This window comes from Pan paniscus, chromosome 12 (assembly GCF_029289425.2).
Source record: "Pan paniscus chromosome 12, NHGRI_mPanPan1-v2.0_pri, whole genome shotgun sequence".
Lineage (NCBI taxonomy): Eukaryota > Metazoa > Chordata > Mammalia > Primates > Hominidae > Pan > Pan paniscus.
In genome coordinates this window covers 102,158,395-102,171,717 of record NC_073261.2, presented here as the reverse complement: position 1 = coordinate 102,171,717, position 13,323 = coordinate 102,158,395, and the positions used below count along the sequence as shown (strand labels likewise).

At 43.1% G+C, this 13,323-nt stretch overlaps 1 protein-coding gene across 11 annotated transcripts in view; it reads right to left on the bottom strand.

Annotated features, from left to right (window-relative positions):
* The window catches only part of ITSN2 (intersectin 2), a 154,970-nt gene extending 144,996 nt beyond the window's left edge, over positions 1–9,974 (bottom strand). For 9 of the 11 annotated variants that reach the window (XM_003827025.6, XM_008952389.5, XM_003827024.7 and 6 more), the window contains exon 1: positions 9,476–9,974. The gene's annotated coding sequence lies outside the window, so the exon portion shown is untranslated. Of the gene's footprint in view, positions 1–9,010 lie in introns of all 11 variants that reach the window. The other 2 variants (XM_008952388.4, XM_055108166.2) reach the window with 1 other exon arrangement.
* Between the last annotated feature and the right edge of the window lie 3,349 nt (positions 9,975–13,323).

The window sequence follows — 13,323 nt, the reverse complement described above, 5'->3', positions numbered from 1 at the left end:
AGTCACAAAAGACCATATATTGTATAATTCCATTTATATGAAATGTCTAGGATAGGCAATTTCATAGACACAGAAAGTAGACTAGTGGCTACCTAGAGCTAGGGGTGTTGAGGGAGATGGAAAGTGACTGCTATTGGGTATAGGAGGTTCTTTTAAGAACGATGAAAATGTTATAATATGTATCTCAATAAAGCTGTTTTTAAAAAATCTATTCACGTGACATACAAGGTGTTTTAGGCTCTATCTTCCGCCTACCCTACCAGGTATTTCAACCTCCCCACCTCCACCTCCATTTGATCTTATTCCCATGCCCCTGCTCTTTGCACCTGTGGAACTACCTGCCTTCTGAGTGACACTTCCACTAATAATAGCTCCCTTTGCCACAGTCCCATTTTGTCTTGTATTATCTCATTAAACTACATACCAGCTAGTATTGTTACTTTTGTTTTCACGCCTGCCCCGCTTCTATTAGACTGTGAGCTCCTGAATGGCTCTTTAACTTCATATACCTAGTGCCCAGCAGTCAGTCACATGGTAGGCACTAAAATATTCTTTAATAAGCACAGGTTAGCATTCTTTCAACTGCACAGAAGACAAACCCAGCAACTTGAGTTTGAATCCCAGTGCAAGTACTTCCTAGCTTTGTGGACTTGCACATGACATAGCTTCAATTTCCTAACCAAATAATGTGGATACAGTAGACCCCCTTATCTGCAGTTTCACTTTCTGAAGTTTCAGTTACCTGTGGTCAACCATGGTCTCAAAATACAAAATGGATAATTCCAGAAATAAACAATTCATAAATTTTTAATTGTGCACCATCCTGAGTAGCATGGTAAAATCCTGCATTGCCCGCCTCTGTCCCAACCAGGATGAAAACCATCCCTTTGTCCAGGGTGTATCCACTGTGTCTATGCTGCCTGCCCATTAGTCACTTAGTAGCTGTCTCAGTTATCAGACCGACTGTCACAGTATCACAGTGCTTGTGTTCAAGTAACCCTTATTTTACTTAATAATGACCCCAAAGTGCAAGAGTAGTGAGGCTGGCAATTCGGATATGCCAAGGAGAAGCCACTTCCTTCAAGTGAAAAGGTGAAAGTTCTCAACTTAATATAGAAGGGAAAAAATTGTATGCTGAGGTTGCTAAGATCTACAGTAAGAACAAGTCTTATATCTGTGAAATTGTTAACAGTATATTGTTATAATTGTTCAATTTTATTATTATTAATCTCTTACTGTGCCTAATTTATAAATTAAACCTTATCATAGGTATGTATATATAGGGAAAAACATAGTGTATATAGGTTTCTGTACCATCCATGGTTTCAGGCAACCACTAGGGGTTTTGGAATGTATTCCTTGCAGATAAGCAAAGTACTACTGTAATCGTACCTAAATGCCAGGTTATTTAAAGGCTTAGATGTCATGTCTGGAAAACATCTGGCACATAGAAGGTGTCCATAAATGATGATTATTACAACAATTATTTCAACATTATTTTAATTATAATCACTAATCAACTTTTAGTTGTAATCACAATCACTAATCACTAATCTAATTTGTTTTACTGAAACAAATTAGAGTTGTACCAATTATTAATAAAAGGACATGTTTTTCTCACTTTAATCAATATTTGAGAAAAAAGTTATCATTTCTATCTAGAGGCTTAGGGTCCCAAATATACAAAGCATTAAGACCTAAAAGCCTCAAAGAGGATAACTTCTCTATACAAACTTAGTTCTTAATTCTAGTTCTGCAATTTAGCAACCTCAGTTTAGATTTTTAAACACAAATTATAAGCTCAGATTTTTATAAATATTGAGTTTAGCCTTCAAAAAAATCAACCAATAAGCCAGGAGACATAAAAGGACAGGAATAGCAAACTAATACTGAAGTGGTTAGTACTCAAATTCTATTGAAGATTTAAATCAAACCAATTTTTGAAGAATAGTCAACAACTCTGAACAAGACAATTCACCCACACAAAGGGGGATAAAAATACCTAAGAATAGCTTGTGACTCAGCCTGCATTCCTATAAGGGGTCCAAGGGGGGCTGATAATATTTAGCCTATTGTCATCTGTCTCATATCAGAACTAAATATTACAGCAAAACTATTTACTTTACATGAATAAAAAGTACAGAGGGAAAGAAATTCAGACAGATGCTTCACTTTCAAGTAAAACATCACCTCTTTGAAACAAAGACAACTTTTAAGTTTTGAAGCCATACAAGAAAACAAAAGAAAGAATAAGCAGATTCTATATCATCTATATAACAAATATTTAAAACTTCCTTGAAAACAAAAGGTAAATGGGGAAAAATCACAACACATGATAAGCAGTTAATATTTTTAATGTACATAGGGCTATTAAAATAGATAACGAAAACACTAAGACCTCAAATAAATAATCTACGAAAGAAGAAACAGAAGAAATAAAAGTAGTTAATAAATGTTAACATCACTAATAATTAAGAAAACGAGGCTACCCACAGTGGCTCATGCCTGTAATCCCAGCACTTTGGGAGGCTGAGTGGGGGCGAATCGTCTGAACTCAGGAGTTTGAAGCCAGCCTGGGAAACATGGTGTAAACCTGCCTCAATAAAAACTACAAAAAAATTAGTTGGTCCCAGCGGGAGGCTGAGGTGGGAGGATGGCTTGAGCCCAGGAGAAGGAGGTTGCAGTGAGCTGAGATGGCAGTGAGCTGAGATCCCGCCACTGCACTCCAGCCTGGGCAACAGAGCCAGACCCTGTCTCAAAGACAAAACAAAACAAAACACTGGCCAATACCCAGGGCTAGCAAAGGTGAATTAAATAGGGTGCTTGCAGGTACAGCCCATGGGAATACGCATTGGTATCACTCTTCAGAAGGCACAGTGAAAACATATATCAAGAGTCCCACCAACATTCATATCCTATAAAGCAATAATTTCACTTCTGGGAATCTGTCATAAGGAAATAACAGTAAATGTGGGAAATGCTTTAATTACAAAGATATGGCAGCATTAGTAATCATTGAAAAAAACTAAAAATGAATGTCCAAAAATAAAGGAATATACTAAGCCAAGTATCATGCTTCCACTTAAAATCAAATTCATATGATATGTGAATTAAATCTCAATAAAGCTATTTTGTGATCAAGTTCAGTTAGACCACATAATAACATGGAAACTGCTTATGTTCTTACAATTTAAAACTTACATTTTGATATAAATGTGCATATTTATTATGAAAATTAAAACAGCAGCCATCAATCATCAATATTTACTAAGTGCCAAGCCCTACACTACAAGTTGTTACATGTTATCATGGTTACCTCATTATCACTGATACCATCACCAGGCCCATCCTGGAAGGGTCTCAGGCCCAGGGCCATCACCAACTGTGGGGCTGGCCCAAGATAAACGACACTTTAAAGAAGGCTTCACTAAACATTTTCATAGGCCCCTTGAGAATGTTAAAAACAAATTTGGAAATTGAGCCCAGTGGGATTGTGGGTCTGTTCTACCCTACTTTTCAGCCTTCTTATATAGATTATTCCGATGGTAAGATTAAAAATTAAGGGCAAAAGGCTAATTTCCTTTCCAGTCACGGTGTAAAACAAAGACCAAAATAAGAACTATGTTAGGTTAGTTTGAAATTTCTCACTGAACCAAGTTAAAACAACAGGTAACATTAGGCACTTACACTAAGCAGAAGTCACTGTGCTAAGCACTTTATATTACATATAACAACACTAGGAACTAGCTAATATTTCCCCATTTTACACATAAGGAAACAGAAGCTGAAGAGAATTAAAGTAACTTGCCCAAGATTATACAGTTATTTGGTGTCAGAGCTGGAAGCAGGTCTAACTTCAGAGGCTGTACTCTTATCCTCTATGGTTATGATGAAAATAAATGAAATTTTTATTAAAATCACATATACTTTATCTAAAATGAATACGCATTCGTGAAGAAAATGATCTAAAAAATATGAAACAGTTAGTTAAACAAAACAAATGTTTACCGTCTGGTAATAGTCCCCTAATCCACTAAATGTCTGCCATAATCCACTGCTGAATAGCTCCACAAGTAAATAAATCATTTAATGTCCTGATGTATCTATGAAATTATATTTTAAGTGAACCTTTTGAAACAATACTATACATTCTGCAAATGAAATATGCTGCCCTCTTGGAGCTGTGAAAATACATATTTCTTGATCTATTAACTGTCCTAATTCTGTTCAGTTTCCTCCCTTCCTCTCCCACTTCCTCTTTGCTCTCATATCCTTTAAGACCAGTTCAGTTCCTCCTCCTCAAGAATACCTATATTCACACTTTACCCAAGAGAACTCTAACATTAGTTTCTGCGCTCCACAGCTGTAGGATGTTACAAAATCCAAAAAATGAACTCAAGTAAAAAATACAGTATTTCTGATGTACCTTCAACTTTAGATCTATCCACTTACAGAATTAATTATAAACATTCTTATTTTTCTACTTCACACTTGGAATCCTGTCTTTAAAATCAGCACACAGTAACCAAAACAGCATGGCACTGGTACCAAAACAGACATATAAGCCAATGGAGCAGAACAGAGACCTCAGAAATAACACCACACATCTACAACCATCTGATCTTCAACAAACAAGACAAAAACAAGCAATGGGGAAAGGATCTCTTATTCTGTAAATGGTGCTGGGAAAATTGGCTAGCCATATGCAGAAAACTGAAACTGGACCGCTTCCTTACACCTTATACAAAAATTAACTTGAGATGAATTAAAGACTTAAATATAAAATCCAAAACCATAAAACCCTAGAAGAAAACCTAGGCAATACCATTCAGGACATAGGCATGGGCAAAGACTTCATGACAAAAATGCCAAAAGCAATTGCAACAAAAGCCAAAATTGACAAATAGGATCTAATTAAACTAAAGAGCTTCTGCACAGCAAAAGAAACTATCATCAGGCTGGGTGCAGTGGCTCATGCCTATAATCCCAGCACTATAGGAGGCCGAGGTCGGAGGATCACCTGAGGTCAGGAATTCCAGACCAGCCTGGCCTGCATGGTGAAACCCTGTCTCTATTTAAAAAAAATTACAAAAAGGCCAGGCATGGTGGCTCACATCTGTAATCCCAGTACTTTGGGAGGCCGAGGCGGGTGGATCACCTGAGGTCAGGAATTTGAGACCAGCCTGGACATGGTGAAACCCCATCTCTACTAAAAATACAAAAATTAGCTGGGCATGGTGGCAGGCGCCTGTAATCCCAGCTACTCGGGAGGCTGAGGCAGGAGAATCACACTTGAACCCCGGAGGCTGAGGTTGCAGTGAGCCAAGATCGCACCATTGCACTCCAGCCTGGGGGACAAGAGCGAGACTCCATCTCAAAAAAAAAAAAAAAAAATAGCTGGACGTGGTGGCACATGCCTATAATCCCAGCTACTTGGGAGGTGAACCTGGTAGGCAGAGATTGTGGTGAGCCAAGATCGCACCACGGCACTCCAGCCTGGGAGACAGAGCAAGACTCTGTCTCAAAAAAAAGAAAAAAAGAAACTATCATCAGAGTGAACAGGCAACCCACAGAATGGGAGAAAATTTTTGCAATCTATCCATCTGACAAAGGTCTAATATCCAGAATTTACAAGGAACTTAAACATATCTACAAGAAAAAAAAAAACCCCACCAAAAAGTGGGCAAAGGATATGAATAGACACTTCTCAAAAGAAGACATTTTTGAGGCCAAAAAACATGAAAAAAGGCTCAACATCACTGATCATCAGAGAACTGCAAATCAAAACCACAATGATGGCCGGGTGCAGTGGCTCAAGCCTGTAATCCCAGCACTTTGGGAGGCCGAGGCGGGTGGCTCATCTGAGGTTGGGAGTTCTAGACCAGCCTGGCCAACATGTCTCTACTAAAAAGACAAAAATTGGCAGGGCGTGGTGGCAGGCGTCTGTAATCCCAGCTACTCAGGAGGCTGAGGCAGAAGAATCACTTGAACCCAGGAGGCAGAGGTTGCAGTGAGTTGGGATCGTGCCATTGCACTCCAGACTGGGCAACAAGAGTGAGACTCCGTCTCAAAAACAAAAACAAAAACAAAAACAATGAAATACCATTTCATGCCAGTCAGAATGGTGATTATTAAAAAGTCAGGAAACAATAGATGCTGGCAAGTCTGTGGCAAAATGGAACGCTTTTACACTGTTGCTGGGAATGTAAATTGGTTCAACCATAGTGGAAGATAGTATGGCAATTCCTCAAGGATCTAGAACCAGAAATATCATTTGACCCAGTAATCTCATTAATGTATATACCCAAAGGAATAGAAATCATTCTACTATAAAGACACATGCACACGTATGTTTACTACAGCACTATTTACAATAGCAAAGGCACCAAACCAACCCAAATGCCCGTCAATGATAGACTGGATAAAGAAAATGTGATATACATACACCATGGAATACTATGCAGCCATAAAAAGGAATGAGATCATGTCCTTTGCAGGGACATGGACGAAACTGGAAGCCATCATCCTCAGCAAACTAACACAGGAACAGAAAATCAAACACCCTATGTTCTCACTCATAAGTGGGAGTTGAACATTGAGAACACATGGACACAGAGAGGGGAACAACACACACCAGGACCGGTTGTGGGGGGGAAATGAGGGAAGGGGACTTAGAGGACGGGTGAATAGGTGCAGCAAACCACCACGGTGCACATATACCTATGTAACAAACCTGTACGTTCTGCACGTATATCCTGTTTTTTTTGTAAGAAATAAAAAAAAATCGGCACACAAGAAAGTCTGCCTTTCTTCAAAAAGTTTTTTCACAAATTTTTTCCATAAATAAAAAAGGTACTAAAAAAACTTGAATCCAAAAAAAGAAAAAGAAAATGCACCGTTAGATGGTAATAAATATATCACATTTTTGGTAATGTAACTCGTTTATTCTGAATCATTTCTGGAACTTAATATAAATGTTTTACAAGTAAATACAATATGTAAAAATGCTACTTAATGGACTAATACGTACTTTCACTCATTCACTCAACACATATTTTTTACTGAATGCCCATATAACTTTTTTTTTCTTTTTTTTGTTTGAGACGGAGTCTCACTCTGTCGCCTAGGCTGGAGTGCAGTGGTGCGATCTCGGTTCACTGCAACCTCCGCCTCCCGGGTTCAACGATTCTCCTGCCTCAGCCTCCTGAGTACCTGGGACTACAGGCGCACGCCACCATGCCAGGCTAATTTTTTGTATTTTTTAGTAGAGACAGGATTTCACCTTATTGGTCAGTCTCAAACTCCTGACCTGGTGATCCGCCCTCCTCGGCCTCCCAAAGTGCTAGGATTACAGGCATGAGCCAGGGCACCCGGCACATAGATAACTCTTTTTTAAATGTATGAACCAAGATGACTCTACCAGATAAGGCACAGGTGCTGAAGTTAAAAGGATCTTGGTTTGAAACCTGGCTATTGTACTTACTAGCTCAGAGACCTAAAGTAGTCAAACTTCAGGTTAACATTTCACTTACCTTTTTGATGGGAGGATAATAATTACTCCTAGGGCCTTAGTGAGCTTTAAATGATTATGTAGAACACTTAGCATAGAGTCTAACATGCAGTTACGTGCTCAATAAATGACAACCATGGTAAACATATTTTATACTGAAGAAAGTATAGTTGAAGGAGACAGCCAATATGTGATCCTTTTGTCTTACTAAAGATGGAAATTTGTGAAACTCTACATTAAAACTAAAAATCCTAAGGTTACATAAGAAATTTTCTACTTTTTAAAAAAGATATACTAACTACATAAGGTTAAATGATTTTTTAAAATAAGAAAGAAAAAAGAAAAGCTTCTTGAAAGCTGCTGAGTTTGGGTGATGGGTACATGCTATTTTTGTGAAAATACAAATTTTTTAACACTATTAATCCAATCCCCAAAACATGCCTAACACACCTCCTCATATTCAGGAGAGATCAAGATTTTAGCCTTGAGATGTACTGAACAATGGTAACTCCCTGCTTAGTAATTCTGTACAGGTCAAGTTTTCTTGGACGAGTTTACCTTTCATTACAAAGGTGGGCACAGGGAATAGTTATCAATGCATGGAAGGGTGAAAAAATGCAAGCTTTTCAACTGCTTATTAATATTACATCAAAATAGCAGCAATGCACATTTTTTCCACGTTTTCAAAAACATAAAATACATCCACTTTATTTACTTTTGAAATTACAAGAGAGTCACAGGCACAGCCAAAAAAAGCTAAAGGAAAACACATCAGAGTTGTCAGTATCTTTAAATTTGGAAGGACGTCATTATTAATTCGTGTAAATGTTTTATGCGATGTTTCTAGGTAGCTTTTAGGTTTTATCACTGATTAACAATATAGCAAACCAGCACAGGGAGAGACGCAATTTTTCGAAACGCTTAAGAAGCTTTAAACTACAAGAGCTATGCTACCTAAAACTGAGCTCACTAACAACGTAAAATTTCAAGTCACACCTTGCCTATTTCTGAGTAAGCAAGCAAACACTAGTGAGACAAACTAGAAGCATGGAGCAAAGCAAGTCATTTCTATGCTAACCTTAATTCCTATCGTAAAGGGGTTGGCTCCATCAAAAAATATTCCTATTTCAGTATTAATACAAGTTTCAAATAAAGCACACTTGCCATTGGTAATTCTGGAGCGACAAGGCGCATAATTAGTAAGTCCAAAAGGAGCATCTTTCTATAGAATGCAAAGCCATCTGCAGTTTCAGCCTCGGTTTACCCACTCACTATGCATATGCAGACGTCTTTAAAAATAAATAAATAAATACACAAATAAACTTTATCTGGCCTGAGAGATTACATCTCTCGGTGCTTCCTGTATATTCTGGAAGTCAATAACGCTGAAGGTAAATTTAACATTTCCAACTCCGGAGGAACGCGAGCGGTGGACGCCAAGCATCCGCCCACTGTCCTCTCGTGACTCGGGCTACTTTGACGCACCGGGATGCGGCTCACCTGACATTCGGCACCAACCCTTGCCAGGAAGGAAAACCAACTCCGCGAAAATAAAATGGGTCCCCGAGGAGGCGTGCGGGTGCCCCCAGAGCTCTCTTCTGCTCACACCCCGAAAGCGAGGGGGCCACGCCACCCCCGACCCTCGCCGGCGTCCGCCACCTGCCAGACGAGGCCGCGGCCAGGGACCCGGGCTCGGCCGCAAGGAAGGGGCAGCCCAGCCCAGGCCCCCTCGGCGTCTGTCCCGGCCCGGCAGCAGAGGAAGGAACCCGGGGCTGGAGGTTTCCGCCCCGCACGGCCGAGCCCGCCAGGGGCCTAGCTCGGGGGCCGCCCGTACTCCCGAGGACCCGTCCCCATCGTGCGGAGCGCACAGCCGCCTCAGCCCGACCCGCAGAGCCTCCGGGCAGCGGGCGCGGCGCCCGCACCTGCCCCGCGCCTTGCTGCAGCCCCGCTAGCGGCTTCACCCACCTGGCGCCCTCGCCGCGCCTCCCGCACGTCACAGCGCGACTCCGCGTCCCTCAGCACCGGCAGCCTGGGCGCGGGCAGGCGCGGGGAGACCCTGCTCTGCCGCCGTCGCCGCCACTGCAGCTGGCTTGGTCGTCAGGCCGCCGCCCGCGAACCTGTTGCGTAGCCCGTCACAGCGGCTCAGGGCTCCGCGGGCGCCGCCTCAGCCCCACAACAACATGGCGGCCGCGGCCTCCGCAGGAAGCCGGGGGGCGGGGAGGTAGGCGCCGGGCCGGGCAGCTGACGGCCCGCCCGCTGCCGGGCACCGACTCCCCACCCTCCGGAGCCCGAAACTGCCCGGGCGTGGCTCCTCGCCCCAGGAGTTCCGGGGCATTGAACCCTGAAGGTCTGCTCCGAGTCGGTCGGGTCCGAAGCCCTCCTCTCTGCCCTCGGGGAGGCCCCGAAGCCCCAGACCTGGCAGCCCTTCCTGGAGTTGCACAGACCCACCTGGCTCCTCCTCCCCGAGGTGACATGCTGAGCTTGGGTGGTGCTTTTCCTGCCACGGCAGACCCCGGGGTTTTGGAAAGTCCCAAGCAGTGCCTGCCACATCCCTGTTGCACCCCCCAAGGGGTTCTCCCTGGAACCTTCTCACTCGCCGAAGTTTTCTCCACTGATCTGGGGGAACGAATTCTCTGGGAATTGGGGGGTGGAAGGTGGGAAGGAGGTTGATCCCACCCTTGCCCATGGGTCTGTTACAGGCCTCTTGAACCCTTCTCAGGGACCTGGAGGACTTAACCATACCCTCGGTCATCCATTCACCATTCCTCGCCCTCCTCCATAACACACGCGGAGCGCCCACGAGGAGCACCCTCTACGCTAGTCACAGTCCACACTCCGCCGAGCAGTAGGAAGACTCTGTCCCCATAGAGCATAGCACGACGAAGCTAAACTTTCCTCCCCACCCCTCGCCAAGGGACAGGCGAAGCTCCTACTCAGAATTTGTCTCTTTTCTCCCCTCCCGGTTCCTGGTCTCCTCACAAAAGACCAGAATTCAACTCAAGTCGCCACCGTATCCCAAGGTTTGCCCTTGACAAGAAGCTTCTTCAAGGGGAAAGGCTTTCTTTTGATTGGGGTGAGGGAGGAGTTAGTGTTTCCTAATGAACGTAACCAAATGTCGGCCTGGCACAGTGGCTCACGCTTGTAACCCCGGCACTTTGGGAGGCCGAGGCAGGTGGATCATCTGAGGTCAGGAGTTGGAGACCAGCCTGGCCAACATGGTGAAACCCCGCCTCTTCTAAAAATACAAAAATTAGCTGGGCGTGGTGGCGGGCGCCTGTAGTCCCAGCTACTCCGAAGGCTGAGGCAGGGGAATCGCTTGAACCTGGGAGGCGGAGGTTGCAGTGAGCAGAGATTGCACCACTGTACTCCAGCCTGGGCGACAAGAGCAGCGAAACTCTGTCTCAAAAAAAAAAAAAAAAAAAAAAAAAAGTAACCAAATGTAAGACTCAAGATTTTTGGATATAAGACCCAAGATTTCTTTCCTTTTTTTTTTTTTTTTTTTTTTTTTTCCTGAGACAGACTCTCACTCCGTTGCCCAGGCTGGAGTGCAGTGGCGCAATCTGTGAGATCTGTGCTCACTGCAACCTCCGCCTCCCAGGTTCAAGCAATTCTCCTGCCTCAGCCTTCCAAGTACCTGGGATTACAGGCACTTGCCACCACGCCCGGCTAATTTTTGTATTTTTAGTAGACACTGACTGGTTTCACCATGTTGGCCAGGCTGGTCTCAAACTCCTGACCTCAGGTGATCCGCCCGCCTCATCCTCCCAAAGTGCTGGGATTGGCGTGAGCCACCACGCCCGGCCAAGACCCAGGATTTCTTTTGGCTTTTAGAAGCAGGGTGAGGGCTGGTCTGGGGTCCAAAACTCATATCCCTTGATTTGATCTGTGTAGATCAAATAACCCCTGGCATCCTTTCATTCCTTACCTGTTGAGGCAGGTGAAGGTGAGATGGCTCCAAACCCAGGACTATCTGAACTGGCCGGCCAGCTTAGGAGGAATTTACCAAACATCGATGATGATAAACAGGCTTTTCCCGCTCTCACACTCAGTGTTTTTCCTAACTCTTCGATTAGAACCTGACCAAGACCTGACAGACAGGTCCTGAGCTTCAGTGACACAGAGAAGCCTGACTCTTTTATCAGTCCAGGAGGCCCCTCACTTGCTGGGGACCAGCCAATCTGTCCTTATCTGCAAACAAACCACCCAGGCCAAGGATAGCAATCTTGAGCACGTGGCCTCATTCCCATTGCACCCTTCACCAGTTAACTGATATGCTCTTTTGGAGCCCATATTTGAGAGTCAAAGCCCCAGAATCCTTCACAACATAGTGCTCCAGAGAGTTGGTCTGAGAGGTAAAACCTATTTTTTATTCCTGTTAGGCACATAGCTAGTCTTCATTTTTCTCCCATCCTTTGACCAATGTCATTTGTGTTTTGGGGTTCTAGACCTGGTGCAATTCACCCTGAGTCTCCTTTCCTTCTAAAGGAGGTGCCAAATCCTCGGCAGGACAAAAATGGAATTTGTAGAAAGAGATGCTTATAAAGGAATAAAAAAAATTTTAAAGCCCCCCTAAAATAAACCAAAAAACTAACAACCTCTGCTGGAAATCAGGGTCCTGAATGCATGCCTACAGTATCCCAAGTACTAAAACAACTGTATCCCAGAGTTCCCTTCAGAACATTGAGGCCAGTTTGTCCAGCCTGTCTTACTCTATCACAGCCCAAAATGCAAGCACCTCCAGTTATCTATCTTCTCTCTCACACATACCTCCCACCCTGTGTGATTCAGGGATAAATTTGGGCAATATTAAGCATTTGGTGGTTGGATATAAGGAATGAGAAGAAGGAGTAAAGGGTTCTTGGGTTTTTGGGTAATGGTAGTTCTATTCAACAAGATAAAGAATGGAATACAGGAGGGAAGCACAGACCTTGGAAGTGGCTGAAGAAACATTTTCCTTGCTCCTCGACTGCATCCAGATCCTAGTTTTCCACTCACATGCAAAAGCCCCTTCTCCTATGAGGCTTATAACACTAGCTACACCCATCCTCTATCCTCATCCTTATCATTTACCATCTTCCAGGGCACTCAATATATTCCTCAAGAATTTCTGCACATGGAGCAGCCAGTACTCTCCGCCCAGGACCTTCATCATCCTTAGTGTCTTTCAGTGTTCATGATTCATTTAGATGATGCAGCCGCCATCCCAGTTCCTTGACTTCCTCTTCTATAGGGCAGCCTTGGAAGTGTGTCTGTACATTTCCTCCTTAGTATTCTCCAAATCCCAGCATCTTTTCTTTACTTCTGGCACCAGCTGGAAATCAAATACCTGGAGGAGCTAAGTCCTACCATGTTACATTTCTCTTCCTCTAGTTCTGCCACAGTCTAGGCAAGATTCTTAGACTTGTTCCTGGTGACCTAGCTTTTACCCTGGGAGCGTTTAGTCTCTATCTGTTTTCTTTTCCATGTATTATTGATCCTTCTCCTCAACCATATGTATCTCATGTTCTATCAATCTCCCCTTAAGTTAGTTTTCAAAGATTCCATCCTGTACCCCATTTCTACCATGTTTACCCCCAAAACAAACCTGCAGTGTAAGAAGAGTATAGAATAGGTAGAAGCAACAGTTCTAGAGTCCAGGCATCCCATAAAATAAATACCATTATCATATAGAGTAGAAAGACTGAGAACCTGGAGCTCATATTTCATGTTATAGTTTTATCTTCAAAACAATGCTGTAACTTTGGGGGTTTTTAATTTGTTTTTGTTTTGTTTTTTTTAGGATGGAGTTTCACTCTTGTTGCCTAGGCTGGAGT